Source organism: Natator depressus, chromosome 2 (genome assembly GCF_965152275.1).
Source record: "Natator depressus isolate rNatDep1 chromosome 2, rNatDep2.hap1, whole genome shotgun sequence".
NCBI lineage: Eukaryota > Metazoa > Chordata > Testudines > Cheloniidae > Natator > Natator depressus.
In genome coordinates, this window is record NC_134235.1 from 204015482 (window position 1) to 204036355 (window position 20874).

Sequence of the window (20874 nt, forward strand, 5' to 3'; positions counted from 1 at the left end):
AATGGTGTGGGACAGGAGGGCCATGACACCACTGTTCCAAATCGGGGGCAGGGCCATAGTGGTGGAGCTCCAGGAAGTCCCTTGTCATGATGTGCCTGGAGCCCTAGACTGCCTTTATCCAGCCTTGGCTTGGACTGCTGTTACACAAATACACTGGCCATTGACCCCAATGGAGAGGGATCACAGGAATTATGGGTTCTAGAGGACGTTCCTTTCCTCACGTCCCTGCAGAACAGCTCTGTTTGAGCAGCACAGTGATGCAGAGGGATGTTAGCCCTATGGGGGAAAATGTGCAGCAGATAATCAAAGAGGATGCAACTAAAGCATTTCTACAAAACATTTTAAAGTCTATTATCAAAAAGGCATTAACAGTAAAGAGCACAGGAGGGTGTTTGTAGGGTAGGTGTGAATATGGGATTCCTGGGAAGAGAAGGCATAGAGACGGGATGAAATGAGTAACTCTCAATAGCATCAGGTTTGTAATAAGGAAAAACACTAAACCTGCATCATATTGTACATAACTCAAAATACAATTTAAGTAGATAAATCTCCATCTGCAAAAGAATAGGTGATATTCTCAATTATCAAATTAAATGGAAGAAATACATTATTTTCCACCTACTGTTCCTAGCCTTTCTATGGTTAAAACCTTTCTGTTTGCACACAGCTTTCAATCTGAGCCTTATTATTTCATTTTCTTTCAGATCAATCTCTTCAGCTCCTAGAAATCTCCATAGGTCCATGGCTGGAGTGTGAATAACATAGCCAATGACTTGCTGTTAACAATGGCAAGTGCAAAATAAGCATAAAAGAGAGAGACTTCCTACCAGACCTTGTAATTAAAGACTTGGCTCAGTTCATAGAATCATAGAATTGGAAGGGACCTTGAGTCCAGTCCCCTACACTCATGGCAGGACTAAGTATTATTCCACAACCTTCCTAGGCAACTTATTCCAATGCTTAACCACGCTGACAGTTAAGAAGTTTTTCCTAATGTCCAACCTAAGCGGCCCTGGCTGCAATTTTAGCCCATTGCTTCTTGGCCTATCCTCAGAGGTTAAGAACAACAATTTTTCCTCCCTCCTCCTTGTAACAACCTTTTATGTACTTGAAAACTTATCATGTCGCCTCTCAGTCTTCTCTTCTCGAGACTAAACAAACTCATTTTTTTCAATCTTCCCTCCTAGGTTGTGTTTTCTAGACCTTTAATCATTTTTGTTGCTGTTCTCTGGACTTTCTCCAATTTGTCCACATCTTTCCTGAAATGTGGCACCTAGAACCGGACACAATACTCCAGCTGAGGCCTAATCAGTGCAGAGTAGAGCAGAAGAATTACTTCTCTTGTCTTGCTTACAACACTCCTTCTAACACATCCCAGAATGATGTTTGCTTTCTTTCTTGTTGTTGTTGCCAGTGTTCCACTGTTGACTCATATTTAGCTTGTGATCCACTATGATCCCCAGATCCCTTTCCACAGTACTCCTTCCTAAGCAGTCATTTCCCATTTTGTATGCGTGAAACCAATTGTTCCTGCCTAAGTGGAGCACTTTGCATTTGTCCTTACTGAATTTCATTCTATTTTCTTCAGACCTTTTCTCCAGTTTGTCCAGATCATTTTGAATTTTAATCCTTTCCTCCAAAGCACTTACAACCCCTCCCAGCTTGGTATCATCCTGCAAACTTTATAAGTGTACTCTCTGTGCCACTGTCTAAATCACTGATGAAGATACTGAACAGAACTAGACCCAGAACCGATCCCTGCGGGACCCCACTCAATATGCTCTTCCAGAGTGTCAGGATATTTTTTAAAAAAAAACAGAGGGATCAAATCCAATAGAGATACTTCAATGGAATTACAACAGGGTGAATCTGGCCCAGGCTGTTGATTGGATGTATAGTTTTGATTATGTGGATGTCCACTTTTGGTATACCATGCAGAAGATGAATGCACAAATTAGAACCCATCAACAAATGATATGTTTAATGGAGAGTCTCTGAAAATGTAGCCCATTTTGGGGAGCATCACACGTGCAGAGCTATTATTCAGTTAATGTGTGGAGACTTCTAGCTGTTCTGCAGTGATTCTAAAGCAGAGGTGGGCAAACTACGGCCCGCAGGCCACATCCGGCCCAAGGGACAGTCCTGCCTGGCCCTTGAGCTCCTGGCCAGTGAGACTAGCCCCCTGCTGTCCCCCCGCTCCCTCACAGCCTCAGCTCGCCGCACCGCCAGCGCTCCAGAACCGCTGCTCCTGCTGGGCAGAAGCGGTGGCGTGGCTGGCTCTGGCCAGGCAGCGGGGCTGTGAGCTCCTGCTGCTCTGAGCAGCATGGTAAGGGGGCGGGGAGCGGAGGGGGGGGTTGGATAAGGGGCAGGGGGTCCCTGGGGGCAGTCAGGGGACACGGGGTGGTTGGATGGGGTGGAGGTTTCAGGGGGCTGTCAGGGGAGGGGGAGCGGGGGGGGGGTTGGATAGTCATGGCAGTCCCGGGGGCCTGTCAAGGGGTTGGGGTGCGGATAGGGGTCGGGGCAGTCAGGGGACAGGGGGGGTTGGATAGGGGGTGGGGTCCCAGGTGGGGCGGTTAAGGACGGGGGGTCCCGGGAGAGGGCAATCAGGGGACAAGGGGGGGGGGGTTGGATGGGTCAAGGGTTCTGAGGGGGGCAGCCCGGGGTCAGGACGTGGGAGGGGGAGGGGGCGGGGGCCAGGCTGTTTGGAGACGCACAGCCTTCCCTACCCAGCCCTCCATACAGTTTTGCAACCCCGATGTGACCCTCAGGCCAAAAAGTTTGCCCACCCCTGTTCTAACGACTTCAGTACTTGAGTTCATAGAATCATAGAATATCAGGGTTGGAAGGGACCCCAGAAGGTCATCTAGTCCAACCCCCTGCTCAAAGCAGGACCAATTCCCAGTTAAATCATCCCAGCCAGGGCTTTGTCAAGCCTGACCTTAAAAACCTCTAAGGAAGGAGATTCTACCACCTCCCTAGGTAACACATTCCAGTGTTTCACCACCCTCTTAGTGAAAAAGTTTTTCCTAATATCCAATCTAAACCTCCCCCATTGCAACTTGAGACCATTACTCCTCGTTCTGTCATCTGCTACCATTGAGAACAGTCTAGAGCCATCCTCTTTGGAACCCCCTTTCAGGTAGTTGAAAGCAGCTATCAAATCCCCGCTCATTCTTCTCTTCTGCAGACTAAACAATCCCAGCTCCCTCAGCCTCTCTTCATAAGTCATGTGCTCTAGACCCCTAATCATTTTTGTTGCCCTTCGCTGGACTCTCTCCAATTTATCCACATCCTTCTTGTAGTGGGGGGCCCAAAACTGGACACAGTACTCCAGATGAGGCCTCACCAGTGTCGAATAGAGGGGAACGATCACATCCCTCGATCTGCTCGCTATGCCCCTACTTATACATCCCAAAATGCCATTGGCCTTCTTGGCAACAAGGGCACACTGTTGACTCATATCCAGCTTCTCGTCCACTGTCATCCCTAGGTCCTTTTCTGCAGAACTGCTGCCTAGCCATTCGGTCCCTAGTCTGTAGCGGTGCATTGGATTCTTCCATCCTAAGTGCAGGACCCTGCACTTATCCTTATTGAACCTCATCAGATTTCTTTTGGCCCAATCCTCCAATTTGTCTAGGTCCTTCTGTATCCTATCCCTCCCCTCCAGCGTATCTACCACTCCTCCCAGTTTAGTATCATCTGCAAATTTGCTGAGAGTGCAATCCACACCATCCTCCAGATCATTTATGAAGATATTGAACAAAACCGGCCCCAGGACCGACCCCTGGGGCACTCCACTTGACACCGGCTGCCAACTAGACATGGAGCCATTGATCACTACCCGTTGAGCCCGACAATCTAGCCAGCTTTCTACCCACCTTATAGTGCATTCATCTAGCCCATACTTCCTTAACTTGCTGACAAGAATACTGTGGGAGACCGTGTCAAAAGCTTTGCTAAAGTCAAGAAACAATACATCCACTGCTTTCCCTTCATCCACAGAACCAGTAATCTCATCATAAAAGGCGATTAGATTAGTCAGGCATGACCTTCCCTTGGTGAATCCATGCTGACTGTTCCTGATCACTTTCCTCTCATGTAAGTGCTTCAGGATTGATTCTTTGAGGACCTGCTCCATGATTTTTCCAGGGACTGAGGTGAGGCTGACTGGCCTGTAGTTCCCAGGATCCTCCTTCTTCCCTTTTTTAAAGATTGGCACTACATTAGCCTTTTTCCAGTCATCCGGGACTTCCCCCGTTCGCCACGAGTTTTCAAAGATAATGGCCAAGGGCTCTGCAATCACAGCCGCCAATTCCTTCAGCACTCTCGGATGTAACTCGTCCGGCCCCATGGACTTGTGCACGTCCAGCTTTTCTAAATAGTCCCTAACCACCTCTATCTCCACAGAGGGCTGGCCATCTCTTCCCCATTCTGTGATGCCCAGCGCAGCAGTCTGGGAGCTGACCTTGTTAGTGAAAACAGAGGCAAAAAAAGCATTGAGTACATTAGCTTTTTCCACATCCTCTGTCACTAGGTTGCCTCCCTCATTCAGTAAGGGGCCCACACTTTCCTTGGCTTTCTTCTTGTTGCCAACATACCTGAAGAAACCCTTCTTGTTACTCTTGACATCTCTTGCTAGCTGCAGCTCCAGGTGCGATTTGGCCCTCCTTATATCTTTCCTACATGCCCGAGCAATATTTTTATACTCTTCCCTGGTCATATGTCCAACCTTCCACTTCTTGTAAGCTTCTTTTTTATGTTTAAGATCCGCTAGGATTTCACCATTAAGCCAAGCTGGTCGCTTGCCATGTTTACTATTCTTTCGACTCATCGGGATAGTTTGTCCCTGTAACCTCAACAGGGATTCCTTGAAATACAGCCAGCTCTCCTGGACTCCCTTCCCCTTCATGTTAGTCCCCCAGGGGATCCTGGCCATCTGTTCCCTGAGGGAGTCGAAGTCCGCTTTCCTGAAGTCCAGGGTCTGTATCCTGCTGCTTACCTTTCTTCCCTGCGTCAGGATCCTGAACTCAACCAACTCATGGTCACTGCCTCCCAGATTCCCATCCACTTTTGCTTCCCCCACTAATTCTACCCGGTTTGTGAGCAGCAGGTCAAGAAAAGCGCCCCCCCTAGTTGGCTCCCCTAGCACTTGCGCCAGGAAATTGTCCCCTATGCTTTCCAAAAACTTCCTGGATTGTCTATGCACCGCTGTATTGCTCTCCCAGCAGATATCAGGAAAATTAAAGTCACCCATGAGAATCAGGGCATGCGATCTAGTAGCTTCCGTGAGTTGCCGGAAGAAAGCCTCATCCACCTCATCCCCCTGGTCCGGTGGTCTATAGCAGACTCCCACCACTACATCACTCTTGTTGCACACAGTTCTAAACTTAATCCAGAGACACTCAGGTTTTACCACAGTTTCGTACCGGAGCTCTGAGCAGTCATACTGCTCCCTTACATACAGTGCTACTCCCCCACCTTTTCTGCCCTGCCTGTCCTTCCTGAACAGTTTATAACCATCCATGACTGTACTCCAGTCATGTGAGTTATCCCACCAAGTCTCTGTTATTCCAATCACGTCATAGTTCCTTGACATCACCAGGACCTCCAGTTCTCCCTGCTTGTTTCCAAGGCTTTGTGCATTTGTATATAAGCACTTGAGATAACCTGGTGATCGCCCCTCATTCCCAATATGAGGCAGGAGCCCTCCCCTCACAGACATTCCTGCCTGTGCTTCCTCCCGGTATCCCGCTTTCCCACTTACCTCAGGGCTTTGGTCTCCTTCCCCCGGTGAACCTAGTTTAAAGCCCTCCTCACTAGGTTAGCCAGCCTGCTGGCAAAGATGCTCTTCCCTCTCTTCGTAAGATGGAGCCCGTCTCTGCCCAGCACTCCTCCTTCATGGAACACCATCCCATGGTCAAAGAATCCAAAGCCTTCTCTCCGACACCACCTGCGTAGCCATTCGTTGACTTCCACGATTCGACGGTCCCTACCCAGGCCTTTTCCTTCCACGGGGAGGATGGACGAGAACACCACTTGCGCCTCCAACTCCTTTATCCTTCTTCCCAGAGCCACGTAGTCCGCAGTGATCCGCTCAAGGTCATTCTTGGCAGTATCATTGGTGCCCACGTGGAGCACCATGTCCAAACATGATCAAGACAAGCTTTTCATCTCATAGTTTAGTTTTGTTTTGGCTGAGGAATTCCTTTTACAGCCCCAGCAGATAGAAAACCCATTTCTTCACTGGAGCTATGCTCATTGGGATGGTTTATAAGCAGAGAATATGCGAAACTGTTCAGACCGGGGCCAGGGCACAATTCAAAGGTTCTGGTAGTATGCAGTGGAGAGCAGAGCAGGGCATATACATCTTGGCAGAAATCTGGGGGAGTACGTGACCCCACCTGACCCCCCGCACGCATCGCCTCTGCTTATATGAGTAAGGTGATCACAACTCAGTTCTTCACATTCTCTGGACTGATCTGACCATTGCTCTATAAAATAGCTGGTGGATCCCTAGAGACTGTGATGTCACTTCCAAGAGAATCACAGGCTCCTAAAAAATATAGAAGAGGAGTCCAGCTTGTGGTCTCTCTCCAATCTGGATACTTGTGCAGCAAACTGAGATCTGTGCTGTGTTATGCTACAAATCCTTAACCACATGTGACAAAAAACAGTCAAAGTACAAAGCAAATGAAATACAATCCAGAGTAAAAGATACATTCTTATCTAACCAGTGTGTAAAAGTAAGGCCAGTTTTAGATACAGCAAAGCTGTCAAGATTACTTCTGGTTTTAACTGTTATGTGTGTGCCTTGAAACCAATAAAAACAATTTAAAAATTATATCTGTCTTATGTATTTGTGCCTCGCATACGCAGGGTGGTTCCCTGGTAATAGAACCTTTTTAGATACATTTACCCTTCTTTATCCTGGAGCAAAAAGAGAGGGAGCAATTTTTTAAAGGTTGTATTTATTTTTTAAATGGTAGAAAGAAAACCACACGTTTTGTCAGCCCAATCAGTACATAAATCACCTCCAGGCTGAAATGAAATACTGAGAAAATTTTACAAACTAAATGAATGAATGACTAATTACTTTTTGATTAATAGTGTTGTCTCTCAATTGCTCAAGGCAGGTTAAGGAGGGTGAGGCTTTTTAAAAAAGTGATCAGTTTCCACAGTGTTAGCTGGTAATTCATAGATGTGTTTTAGCTTCTACAAAATCTAGACAACTTTACTAATGTTCTGGGAGCCTGAGAATTAATTTTGTCCTGCACAGTAGATGGATTACTTAGAATATATGTGATCCTTCTGGCATGACAGATGGGTGGCCAGGCCAAATTTGAGTGGCACTGCAACCCAGTTCATGTGCTCCTGCTCCCCGTCCTGGGCTCCACCCAATCTGCCGGAGCATGTGTACATGGGGGAGCAGCAGAGAGAAAACATTCAGAAGGATGTTTATTATTTTCATTGATTAACCCCCTTCTCCTCTGAACTTTGAAAAAAAAAGGTTAGTGAAAGATTTGTGTGTAAACTTTGGTGTGGGGGTTCATTTGTTTTGTTTTTAAAGGTTGTGCTAAAAGGCGCTTTTATATTTAAGAACACTTCAGGTTTACACTGTTAATACATAGTTAATTGTATGTTAAGCATGCTGTACTGTAGCAAACATTTCTGAGTTATGCAATATGTAGCCTCTTAAAAAAAATGTCAGGTTTCAGAGTAACAGCCGTGTTAGTCTGTATTCGTAAAAAGAAAAAAGAAAAGGAGTACTTGTGGCACCTTAGAGACTAACCAGTTTATTTGAGCATGAGCTTTCGTGAGCTACAGCTCACTTCATCGGATGCATAGCATATCGTGGAAACTGCAGAAGACATTATATACACACAGAGACCATGAAACAAAACTTCCTCCCACCCCACTGTCCTGCTGGTAACAGCTTATCTAAAGTGATGATCAATAGGTTGAATAGGCTGGTTGAATGTCAATAGGCTAATGAACGTGTGTGCAACTCCACTGCCAAGACCATCATTATTAGGTACAGAACTGATCCTGGAGAAATTTGAAATCTCTTGACTAATATCTTAAAATTGCTGCTAAGCACACAGACAAAAACTCAGAGTACGTATGTACATATCCAAACTATCAGATGTTTTTCCCTAGAGCTCAGAACTCTGCACAGGTAAGAAATAGCTTGGACAAGAGTACAGGAACTGGCATGCAAATGAGCCACCTGCTATAAGATATTATGTATTTAAACTGGGCCAGTGTTTAATCAGACAAGGTGTTCTAACTCTGAATTAATTAGCCAGGGGAGTGGAATTCAAGACTATCTGTCCCATAGCAGAGGTAATTGTAAAGTACTAGCCTTGGCCCCAATCCTGCCAAGTCTTATTTGCATTCTCAACTTTATACATTGAGTCGCTCCCCTGAAATACCTTCAGTGTTTCATGCTGTGCCTCAAACTATTTCTACACTGCCAAAAGAGTTGGGGGGGGAAATTCAGCAAGATAACTAGCACGTTAGTTATCTCGCTGAAAAACTGCATCATTTTTAAATGAAGACATAGCCAGAGAGGAGTAGCACAAAATTTGCAGCTTGGGAAAATAGTGGCTATGGCAGCTTTAAGACACCTTTGCACCATCCCAATTCTTGGCTGTTCCAGGGCAGGAATGGCCCCCGGTATAACATAGCCTTAGGGGCCTGTAAATTATAGCAGCCTCCCCATGCTGCCTAAAATCTCCACACTGCTGTGTGCGGCGGCCCCACCCTGATGCTCACCTCCTGCCCTAGAGCCCCACCTGTGACATGCCCCTATGTCAGTGGTGGTAAGAGTTCATCTGAAGATAGCATTATGGTTGTTTTCTACAGCACCTATCCTGGGAGAATCATCCCATGGCCAGAACCAGAGCTTTTAGGGCCCCATTAGACCATTCTGGCCTTTTTACCTGCAAAGGGGCCAAAGCAGTGGTGAGGATCTCATCCAAAATGCATAAAGTTAAGGATTTGCACAAAGTCTTTGTAGAATCAGTGCCTTTGTGCATACATGTCTGTGCAGGCACTCAAATTTTCTCTACTGACTGGCCTACATAGAAATTATTACTTTTTCTATTAATGAATTTTCTGCAAACAATTTGGGATTTATTCATTATGCAAAATTATTTCCTGAATAATTTCATTCTGTAATTCTTGGTCTATACAGCGCTCATGAATAAGACTGCGAGTCTTGTGCAGCCAGCAGGTGCGACTGACCCCAGGTCTGCCCGAGCAGTTCAGGAAGCACAGCCACACTGTGCTCCTCCCCTGCAACAGCGGCGGTCTTGGGCCATCCCCCACTAGCAGCAGCGCGGTGGTCCCAGGCTGGTGGGGCTGCCCCTGCCAGCAGCAGCAGCAGCTGCCACAGTTTCCCTGTGCCACCCCCCAACCCCCAGCAGGCGCCCCAGGCCCCCAGCACCAGTGGGCACCCCAGCATGTGCCCCGAGTCCCTCACAGCATTTGCCCCAGAGCCCCACCAAACCCCAGAGCAGCAGCTGCACCCCTGGACACCCCAGAACACCAAAGATTTAGACAGGGGTATATAGTACATGTCATGGACAGGACACGGGGCCGTGATTTTTTGTTTATTGCCTGTGACCCATCCATGACTTTTACTAAAAATGCCCATGACTAAATCTTAGCCGTACTCATGAGCAGTTTATTGCAAGTATTCTGTATTCAAAATCCAAGGAACTTTGGTTAATTTTGCCTGGACTGATAGATCACATGCTATTTTTGAATGAGTTACTCTTCAAATCAGCTTTCTAGTGCTAATATTTAGATTTCAGGATAGAAATTGGCTGTCTGTAAAATTTGCTGTTTGCATGAATGTATCTAGCCAGGAATATGTTTACTAGAATATTCATTGAAATGAGTATAACAATAGCAGAGCTTAGTTGAGTTAATATTCACTAACAATTTCTGAGCTATAACTAAGCATACCTAAGTTAAAACACCTGTAGCTAAGGGAGATGGGAAAGAGTGTTGGGCTTCAACAAGGACCACAGACTGAGGCTTTAGTGCCCAAATTCTTAGCATGAGGAAAGGGAAGAATGACAGAGTTTGTTCTGTAATCTAATCCTAATGGGCCATATTGTGCCCTTGTCTTTACTTACTAGTCACTTACATACCTTGTCCGCTGCTCAGCTGGAGAGTAAGACCCTTCCATCTTGTTCAGCTGAAGAAGACCTATGTGAATCTTGGTCTAAGTCTGGCATGAAGCGCAGTCCCTGCTCTTTGGGTACTCCCTCCTGTGTGCAAGTGAATAGCATGGGGCTATGTGGAGAAAGTTAGGTAATGTATTCAGTTACGGTTATGTTGTGTATGGGACTGTAAAGGAAGTAAAGGCAGGAGCTGGACATGAGTCAGTAATGCAAATCTGAGGACGCTGTAGAGACCCACTTGATTGCCAGGAGCCACCACGGAACGTTTGTTCACACTCCAGCAGCTGGCCAAGCACCGCTGGAAGGGAAAGTTGACCCTGAGTGGCTGGAGGTGACTTGTTCTAGGACCTGGCTGAAGATGCCAGGAATGGACTCTAAATTAGTTCATTCATGGGTTTACTTGAAAGTAATAAAGAGTTCATTAATCAAATCTGGATGTAGCTGTGGTGAGTGTGTTTTTCCTGCAGTGGCCATTGAAGAGCACCAATGATATCTACCAGTAATCACGCTGCTCCTTGGGAACAGCATCCTTGGAATGAGGGAGCAGAGTGAGGGGTGACACAGGGTAAAATTTCCAAGTGCAAAGCTAGGTGGTGGCAGAAGTTACCTGAGTCCAGGCTGTAGAAAACCTGGGGCTGTGACAAGCTGAAAATGGGCAAAGCCTTGGCCCCATCCGCTGCCACTTGCTGGCCAGAGTAGCTGGTCAGGTGGAAGAGGGAAGAAAGCTTCACCCTTATGAGGTCTGAAGTAACCTACTCTTCCTGCTAGCACAAAGAGCAAGAGAGGAGGAACTGTATCTCAGAGGGGAATCTCTGAAGCAAAATACCTCCATGTGCTGCTCCAGGGATGATGCAGCTTATGTACCACCCTCTGCTGAGTGCTGTGCAGAAAAGCACAATCTAGTTGGAGGTTGGTGGGTGTCTGGGTGTCTTGTAACTGGATTCCTTCCACCCATGTGGGCAGCTTGTAATTAAAGAGCTCTGCATTGGACAGGTCAGCTGCCAAGTAACATAAGTGGGGACACTTACGTTAAATGATTTGGTGAAGCAGCCGTCATTCATTTACGCTACAATCACCTGTGTGCAGTGTGCGCTTCTTCCGCTACAGAATCCACTGCAAGAAAGAGGCTAAAAACATGCATGAAAAATTCATTACTAGAGTAACTTATTCCAATTGCTACAAAACTATGGATATGGCTACACTGCAGAAAAGACCCATGGCAGGGAGTCTCAGAGTCCGGGTGAACTGACTTGAGTTCATGGGACTTGTGCTACGGAGATAAAAATAGCAGTATAGATGTTCCTGCTCAGCCTGGAACCCGGAATGTCAAACCCCATGAACGGAGAGGGATGCCGAGCCCAGGCTCCAACCCTAGCAGAAAAATCTACACTGTTATCTCTAGCCCTGTAATGTGAGCCCAAGTCAATTGACCCAGGCTCTGAGACTCACTGCTGGGGGCAGCCGCGGGCAGGAGGAAGAGGTTGTAGTGTAGACGTACCCTTACTCGATTTCCTATTTTTAACTGCAAATCCATTTTCTCATGCATTTTCAGCTATAAACATTAAAAAGCTTCCTGTACCATTCAGTACAAATGTAGCATAGGGAACCCAAAGGAGAAACTGGATTCTTCCAAAAATCAAGTGAATAAAACTAGTATTCTAATGCCCAGTATAAAAAAATGTTGAAATTATTACATCAGTAATATTGTACCATACCAATATATTTTTGTTAATAACTTACAGGAAAAGTGGTAAATTTCTCAAGAAAGAAGTTTCCAGTAAATTACTAATAAAACTGTAATCACCATAATGTAGTAATACTTGAATAATTTTCCTTAAGATTTGCACCAGAGTAAGTGAAATGTATTTGTTCCTGTAATCATATATACTCACATGCACACATTTATATATATTATAGATATATCTGACATTGTGTATTTGTAGATACATATACACACGTATATTCTCTCAGAAGAATTCACTTATAGCTGGCTCCAAGACCTCTGCTGGGACATGCAACAACTAAATTATTTCACTCAGAACTATTAATGAACATATTCAAACAGGAGTTACAGAACTAAGGAATATGTATATTCTACAGGATTGATCAGGACATTTTATCTTCCAATGCTAATATACTTCCTGGAATAGCTAATTGGCTTTTCAGTGCATGGCTGATCTTGGTTAGCTGTGCATTAACAAAGAGTAACATGCTGACCCCAGCACAGTGAGACATCATTACTTTCAATCAGACCAGGCCATTTCAAGGGTAAATTACAAATCCATTGAATATTTCTGTTTGTTGTGCCTTTTGGGTAGTTCATATATTTGACCCTAATGGAACCTCTCTCACTTTTTGTCATTAAGAGATAAAAACTAAATTGAATTTCTTGTTTGTTTGGCGTTTTCTGTTAGACAAACTACCAGCTGCCTCTGTTTTCAGAAAACCATTAATTTATTTTCTGGCTTACTCTAGAAAGAAAATCGATCTTTAAAAATGGCTTTCAAATATCACCGTACAGCTCAAATACATTGCTGGAAAGGGCAAATAATATAGTGATTTTGATTAGATTATGCTTTCTTTTGAAGGTGTTCTTCTAATACCTCTTTGAGAATTAATCTCAAGAGAAATATCTAAGGACTTGATTTGGACTTGGACTCCGAATTCATTCAGGTCAAAGAGAGGGATTAAGAAGCCCATTCCCCCTATGTAGGCTACCAGGAACTTGGTCCAAATACATAGGAGTAAGTGGAGTTACTCACCAGATTACTCCATTTTCCAGCACAAATAGGCAGGGGTATAAGCACAGCCTTGGTTCTTCTCCCCCTACTCTATGGCCAGAGGAGGTAATGCCAGGAGCAAATTGCTACTCCACCCTACCCTCTATAGCAAGAAAGAAGCAGAGGAGGAATTGTGACTCAGAGGCTGTCTGTGAAACAGTGCAGGGTCAGTGCCTTAAATTAACAATACTGATATTTAAATAAAGACAGCTATTTAATTCGTTAATAACAAAATGCACTGCAGTTAATTTTTTCCAGCTCTTTTTTCAAATGTTTGAGCAGCGTTTTCAACTACAGGTTGAAAATAATTGACATTTTCATTGAACATGTCTCCTACCCCTACAAAAAAAGCTATGTTAAAAACATGTAAAGATTGCACTGCTTAGCACTCAAAAGTCTGGAAATGCGTAAGATAAGGTTTCACATGCAGCCTTAAGTCTGCCCCTTTAGGTGTATGCCTGATTACCTTACCATCTTAAATTTCATGATCACATTATTTCTCAAATAATCTATCGAATATAATACAGTCATTTGTAACAGGGTAACTGACAGATCTAATTAATTTCCATGTTAGTTATACTCACTTATGGAATGCCACCATTTCTCCCTTTAGAATACGGGGGGCTGGTGCTTAACCAGCAGGGAAGAGGGAAGGGAAAGTGTTTCCAGTAAAGAGAGAAAAGGAGTACTTGTGGCACCTTAGAGACTAACAAATTTATTTGAGCATAAGCTTTCATGAGCTACAGCTCACTTCATCGGATGCATTCAGTGGAATGAGAGACACATTCCTTGTCTTCCTCCCCCTGAGTGTTTCTTCTCCCAGTTCCATACCACTAGTCCTCTATGAGCAGGACATATATTGCATTCTGCACCAGCCCCTTATGCCACAGCAGCCTCTACCAGCAGTGGAGAGGGCCCGGACTCTTTTAGCGCTGGTCTCCTTGTCCACTTGGGCCAGAAGGGGCTGCTTGTGTTAGTGCTGTGAAATACTGTCAGTAAAGCTATAATAAAGCCCAGCACGTAGAGAGGTTCTCATAGAGGAAGGATGGTCCAGTGGCTGGAACTTAGGAGCTATGGATTCAATTCCTGGCTCTGCTGCAGACTTCCTGTGTGCCCCCTGGTCACTTAGCTTCCCTGTGCCTCAGTTCCCCAGCAGTAAAATGGGGATAATAGCACCTCCGTACCTCACAGCAGTGTTATGAGGATAAATACATTAAAGATTGTGAGGCACTCAGATGCAAAGATGACAAGGTTGAGATAAAAATTGTATTAAAGCTAATGTTAAAAATATCTAATACATGGGTTAAGGAAAGAGTTTCGAAACGTCTGGGTATATTGCTTAAATTATCCAAAAGTACAAAGTTTGGTTTAAAAGTCATAAAATACCTATACTGTATATAATCTACGGGCTGTATCAGACTAAAGATAGATAGCACCCTACAGCCTGCTCAGCTCTCCCTGCGCCCACGCTGTCCTGCTTCAACACCCCTGTTTGGGAATAGGGATCACAAGTAACTCAAAGCCATTACCCCCAAAAGTTTGACACCTACTATTATTATAAATGTTTCTGTGCTTCATGTTAACCTAGGGAGGTGGTTGGAACTTACACATTCATTCTCTCCAATATTTGCAGCTGAAGCTATGTATTATTGCGCTAGTGCAAGACAATCAAAAAGCAAAAATCACTAGAGACAAAAGTGAAACAACTACTCTGATGACGTTACCCTAGCCAGAAACAGACAAAGGGTGGAAAATCGATTTTTTTAAAATTATCTCAGTTATGATCTAAGTTATTATTAGAAAAAGAGGTACGTTAGTTTTAAATATAACTTTTTTTTACCGAACAGTGCTCCTTTAATCAATATTTTAAAACTGTCTGTACTTTTCAGTTGGATTTATTCTTTTGGGGCATTGGACTAATGTAAAGGAAAATATGTTTTTCACAGGTTTTGGAGCTTCAGGATACTTCTGTTCTTTGGCAGAACCATGTTTTCCAGCAAAGTGATAGTATTGCTACACTTGCATTAAGTGAGATTATACTGATTTTTTAAAACCTATTTTAAACCCATTTAGAGTTAGTTACTGTTATGTTTGTGAAAATGTGACTACAAGGGAACATATCTTGAAAGAGGAGGAGGAAGGAAAAAACAGTCTTGTTCAGGACAAAATTACAGCATATTAACTTCTGGTCCACTTTTCTATTTCATGGGACATGTAGGATGCACTTGAAAGCTCCATGGTTAGGTTAGCTCCATATTGGTAAAGCAGCTGAACATTTTCAATGAGAGGCAGAAATGACAAATACACTGGAGAATTTACTTTACAATGGAGTCAAACAGGAAAACTTGACTTACAGATTGATTTCTCCAACACGATGTTTTTAATCCTGCAGAATAACATTTTAATAGCACATTTACAAAATGTTTATCTTCCTACTGAGCAGACTTGATTTTTAGATTGGATGTTTATTCTACATTTAAATGTAGATTGATCTGGCAAAATTAGGTAGCAAATTATATTGGAAAAGTGACAGAAAGGAACGTTAGACTGAACAATCTTATCCTCTAAACACACTTTGGGCAAAATGTTCACTTAGGTTGGCACCTAAATCATGCTTGAATAATTTGTAAAATTTGTAAGTGGGAGTGGATTCAAATTTTGTAGGTGCAGTTTAGGCACCAACTTTTACACTTGAATACATAGGGCCATGTTAGGTGTGAAAGTTAACCATGAAGCAGTCATGCCAACCAGACCAAAGTCAGGCTAAGAGAGGCTGCTGGGAAAGTCTGAAAGGAGAATGAAGGAATATTTGTTTAAGTTACAGAGAGTGAGAAAGAAGGGGAGGCTTGCATTCCTTTACTTTGTACCAGACCTTGAGATACAGAGGCACTGTTTTCCACTCCCTGTTCTTGTGTTATGTCTGTTTTAACTCCTCGACTCCTGGTTGACACCCATACCGATAAGAAAGTTAGTGAAGCATTACGATTTGCTAAGTTATCTACAATAAGGGAGTAGAAGTTCATTCATAATAGAGAAAGAGGATTTTAACTAACATGGAGGGGGCATGGGCTGCTTTATGAATAAATATGTGACGCGACGGAACTGTCTATAAAAACCTATTAGTTTTACTTAGAGGCGGCTGGTTCTCTTTGGAGACAGGCTGCTCTCTACTGTTGTGTGCATTCTTCAATAAAGAGCTTTGAGTTCGGACCTTGCTCGTGTTGCCTGTCTCTTGCCGGTCAGACAACGAACCGTGCCGTCTGGAGTTCGAGTCCTCGACAGCCAGAACCTCAGTTATTGGAAATCAGCTCCAAGTCAATAGAGACACACTGATCTAAACTACTGAGAATCTGTCCCTTATTATCCCAAAGATGCATCACCAGTAAGGCAGGCACCTGTTTTTATGGATACACAAGATCACAACGTTATTTACAAAGTGCCAACAACAAGTGCACGTAGGTAGTACTTCCCTAATCACAAGCTACATGTTGCACACTCACTGAGGTGCCCAGGGTCAACCTCAGGCATGCTGTATCCACTCATTAACTCTATTGCATGGCAAAACCATCCCCACAGACACATCTCTGCCAACAGCAAGCACATTAGCTATGGGGCAGGTGACATTTCTAGAGTAGAGCTACTTACATCCCAGCCATGCCCATTTTCATACAAGTAATGAGCCATCATCTGCAGGCACATCTACCACCCTTGCAGATTCTACTGTTTCCATTGCTCTCTAGCTATGTGTATAGTGTTCAGGATGCACTATTTTTTAAGGTCTGATTTTTAGCTGTAATTCTTCCCTCTCCATCCTCAGCCACACACACACGTTGTTAAGAAAGAAATGGACTAGGTGGCTTAATAGATCATCTCCATCCCTATGTTTTTATCATTCAATGACTTATTGACATTACTAATGTGAATAATAATTGGGTAGGCAAGTGGTAAGCTGAGAGTCCTATTTATCTGTTCACTCTCTGTTCATTTTGTTACCTCATCTTCTCACCCCCACCCACCTCTCGTCTGTTCTGTCCGTCTGTGTTGTCTCTTACATGTAGATTGAAAGCTCTCTGGGGCAGGGATTGGCTGCTCTCACAATACTTATCCTTGTTTATGCAGCATCTATTACATTAGGGCCCTACTCCTCCTTGGAGTCCTCATGTGCTACTGTAAATTAAATAAAAGAAAACGTAAGAAAGCAGCAGAAGCATTCAGAGCAGCTTTGAGCGCAAACAATTCCATTGCCAGGAATAATAGAAAGCAACATATAGATGTCTCATAAGGCTACACAACAAACAGATGTAACTGCCCATCCAATAAACAGACTACTGTACCAAGTAGCCATCTCAGTTAACAGCAGCGGCAAATTTAAAAGGTCGGGCAAGCTGAGCTATGGGCCCCAGCAGGCTGAAAAAGAGGCTTCTCCTGCCCGGTGGTTACTCGTATGACTATCCAAGAGGTACCAAAGTCCAGTCCCAGCTCCCTCACCCAGGGCCAGCTCTACCATTTTTGCCGCCCCAAGCAGTGCGCCAAATTGCCGCCACCACGAGCGGCGGAAGAGATAGAAGCTGCTGCCGAAGCGGCTGAAGAGATGGGAGCTGCCCCAAGCACCTGCTTGGAATGCTGGTGCTTGGAGCCGGCCCTGCCCTCACCTTAGCCCAGTCATCTGGAGTCCTGCCCCAGTCCAGCATGCCACATTATGGTAGTCCAATGGAACTCTTTGAAATCGCCCACCATGGGTTCAATCCAAACCAGCCAATGTCAAAAGCCATGAGTCGGGAGTCAGACTCTGGGGTATAGGTGTCAGCACAGTGCTCTCCCACAACAAACTATTCATCTCACCTAAGGGAATTGGAACATAAGGGAACTGGAACTGCAGGTCATTGAGAAGGGTGGAAGGGAGGCAACAGGGGAGGGAGAAGGAAGGAACATTCTGAAAAGTGACAGCTGGCTCAGAAGGAGCAGCTTTTGAACACACTATTGTTTTTTGACTTATGAGTCTGAAGATTATTTTTGCCCTGAATTAATAACCTGTGTCTTCCAGCTTGCCTGCAGTGATAAATAAATCAGACTTCTGCGCCATTCGGAGAACTGGAATATTACATTTCCCGTACACTTACATTCTGCTGGCTAGCAACTTTCCACTGAGAACAGGAAACCGGAAGATCTGTGACAAGAATACATATTTACAGTTTACAACCAGACTACTACATGGTTCTAATGACAAAAACCATGCGAAAGTTTCACCAATAGTCTAATCTAAGAAAATATTAATATTGGTGTCTGTGCAATGTAAGTCAAGTCCTGGCCCCATTGTAAACGATGGCAAAATTCCACTGGATATGAAGACTTATTATATCACAAAATGTAAAGAACTAACAAAATAACTGGTTTCAGAGTGGTAGCCATGTTAGTCTGCATCAGCAAAAACAACGAGGAGTCCTTGTGGCACCTTAGAGACTAACACATTTATTTGGGCATAAGCTTTCGTGGACTAAAACCCACTTCAGCAGATGCATGGAGTGGAAAATACAGTAGGCAGGTATAAATACACAGCACATGAAAAGATGGGAGTTGCCTTACCAAGTGGGGGGTCAGTGCTAATGAGCCAATTCAATTAAGGTGGAAGTGGGCTATTCTCAACAGTTGAGACGAAGAGGTGAATACCAAGGGAGAAAAAAAAAACATTTTTGTAGTGCTAATGAGGCCAGTTTTCAGAGTAGCAGCCGTGTTAGGCTGTATTCGCAAAAAGAAACGGAGTACTTGTGGCACCTTAGAGACTAACAAATTTATTTGAGCATAAGCTTTCGTGACCTATAGCTCACTTCATCGGATGCATGTGTAATCAAGGTGGCCCATTTCAAATGGTCGACAAGAAGGTCTGAGTATCAGCAGGGGGAAATTAGTTTTTGTAGTAACCCATCCACTCCCAGTCTTTATTCAGGCCTAATTTGATGGTGTCCAGTTTGCAAATTAATTCCAGTTCTGCAGTTTCTCGTTGGAATCTGTTTTTGAAGTTTTTTTGTTGAAGAATTGCCACTTTTAAGTCTGTTATTGAGTGTCCGGGGAGACTGAAGTGTTCTCCTACTGGTTTTTGATTGTTATAATTCTTGATGTCTGATTTGTGTCTTGAAATAGGAGCTGACTGCAAACTGTGGGGCCAATCCTGCAGTCCATTTTCAGGTAATTAGATTCAAAGTCGATTAGAGTTTTGCCTGAATAAAGACTGCAGAATTTGGCCACACAGTACATTTGTAACTGATCACAAAGCATATGTTTTCTAAGTCCTGTTTCATATAACTTTTGAACTCTAAATTCTCTCTTTTACCTAGTGAATTGCTAGTCAGAGGCCAGCTACTACACCTGTTGAAATAAATGGGAGTCTTGGTATGGACTGCAACAAGAAAGGCTCACAATCCTAAAACTATTAATCCTCCAGATCATGAAAGACATTCTTATCCACTTGGTTAGTTCACTTACTTGGTGTTAAGGATTTTAAACATGAAAGAATTTTGGAGAACAAGGACAAACAACCTCGATCTTCTGAAGTTCTCATATATATCTCACACACTTTTTTTTCCAGACACTGGAATGTTCATTATACCATTCAGAAAACAGGGTCTAGTGTGACAATCTGCTGAAAAGTGCCTCTGTGATTATAACGAGAAATCAGTCACTTATTTTGCTGGATTGTTCATAAGACTGACAGATAAGCTCAGTATGAATCTGAGAAGCCTGCACCTGGTCAGGAAACTGCAAGATATGACAACAGTCTCTCTGTTGCTAATAATTATGCATCTAGTTTAATCACCAACCTCATGCTTAACAAAATGGAAGCATAAAACTGTGTCAATGATGAAGCTATAGGTATTTAAATCATGAAGCATTTTTCATTCAATTAGTATGGTGATGAGTTGTTGCATTTGTTTGAAATTCTAGCTGATGCTGACAGTATTTAAAATTAAGGTTAGAAAGTACAGCAGAATAATTTGACTAGTGACATGCTACATAAAATGTATCATTTTACTACCATCTGGATATAGATTTTTGATGGCTCAAATCATAACTAAAAAAACTGAAGTGCAAATAAAATTAAAATATTATTGGTTATTTCCTATATGAAATGGTCACTTTTTTGGTTCCACTTGGTTTTTAAATTGTTTCAAGTAACAAATGGACAGTGTAGGAATGAAAGTCTGATCTTATCCACCAGTGAAGTTGTGCTGGGCCAATTAAACCTTCTATGTTACTCATTAGAAAGGATTAACAACAATAGTGGTGGGAGGGTAAATGGGTGTTTACAGCAATAAACCCAGTCCAACAGTGTTTGTTTGTGATAATGGTGCGTGAGGATTTTTTTAATTTTATTTTTAACATATCACTGTGTCACACTGAAGTTTTTATATGAGTATAGCATGTATTTTACAGTTTTTTGACACTGGAAATTAATCATGAGGATCTAATTTCAATCCATAAATGAAAACTTTAACTATTCTACAAAAAGTTAAAGGAGAAGCAATGAGAAGAAGGTTAAGGTTAGCGTTAAGCCTGTTAGGAAACAATAACAATGCTGTAGAAATTACTAGAAGCCTAGAGGGGAAAGAGAGTAGGTAGAGTCACTTGAGATTAGAGACACGGGCATGCCTAGTGGGCGGCATCAACTGTCACTGGATGTTGAAGACAGGGGAGTGGGTAGAGCTGTGAATTGTTAGAGGAGCTAGATTTGCTAGTATCTGGAAACTTCATGAAGATGAATATCTGATTAATATGGTCTGTTTAAAGCTAGCCGATGTCTACACTGGAAAAACACAGGGTGTTGGAACATGTGTTAATTAACACAATGTTAAAAACTCGGGACCTGTCCGTACTAGGATAAAAGGAACGTTTCAGGGTTTACCTTG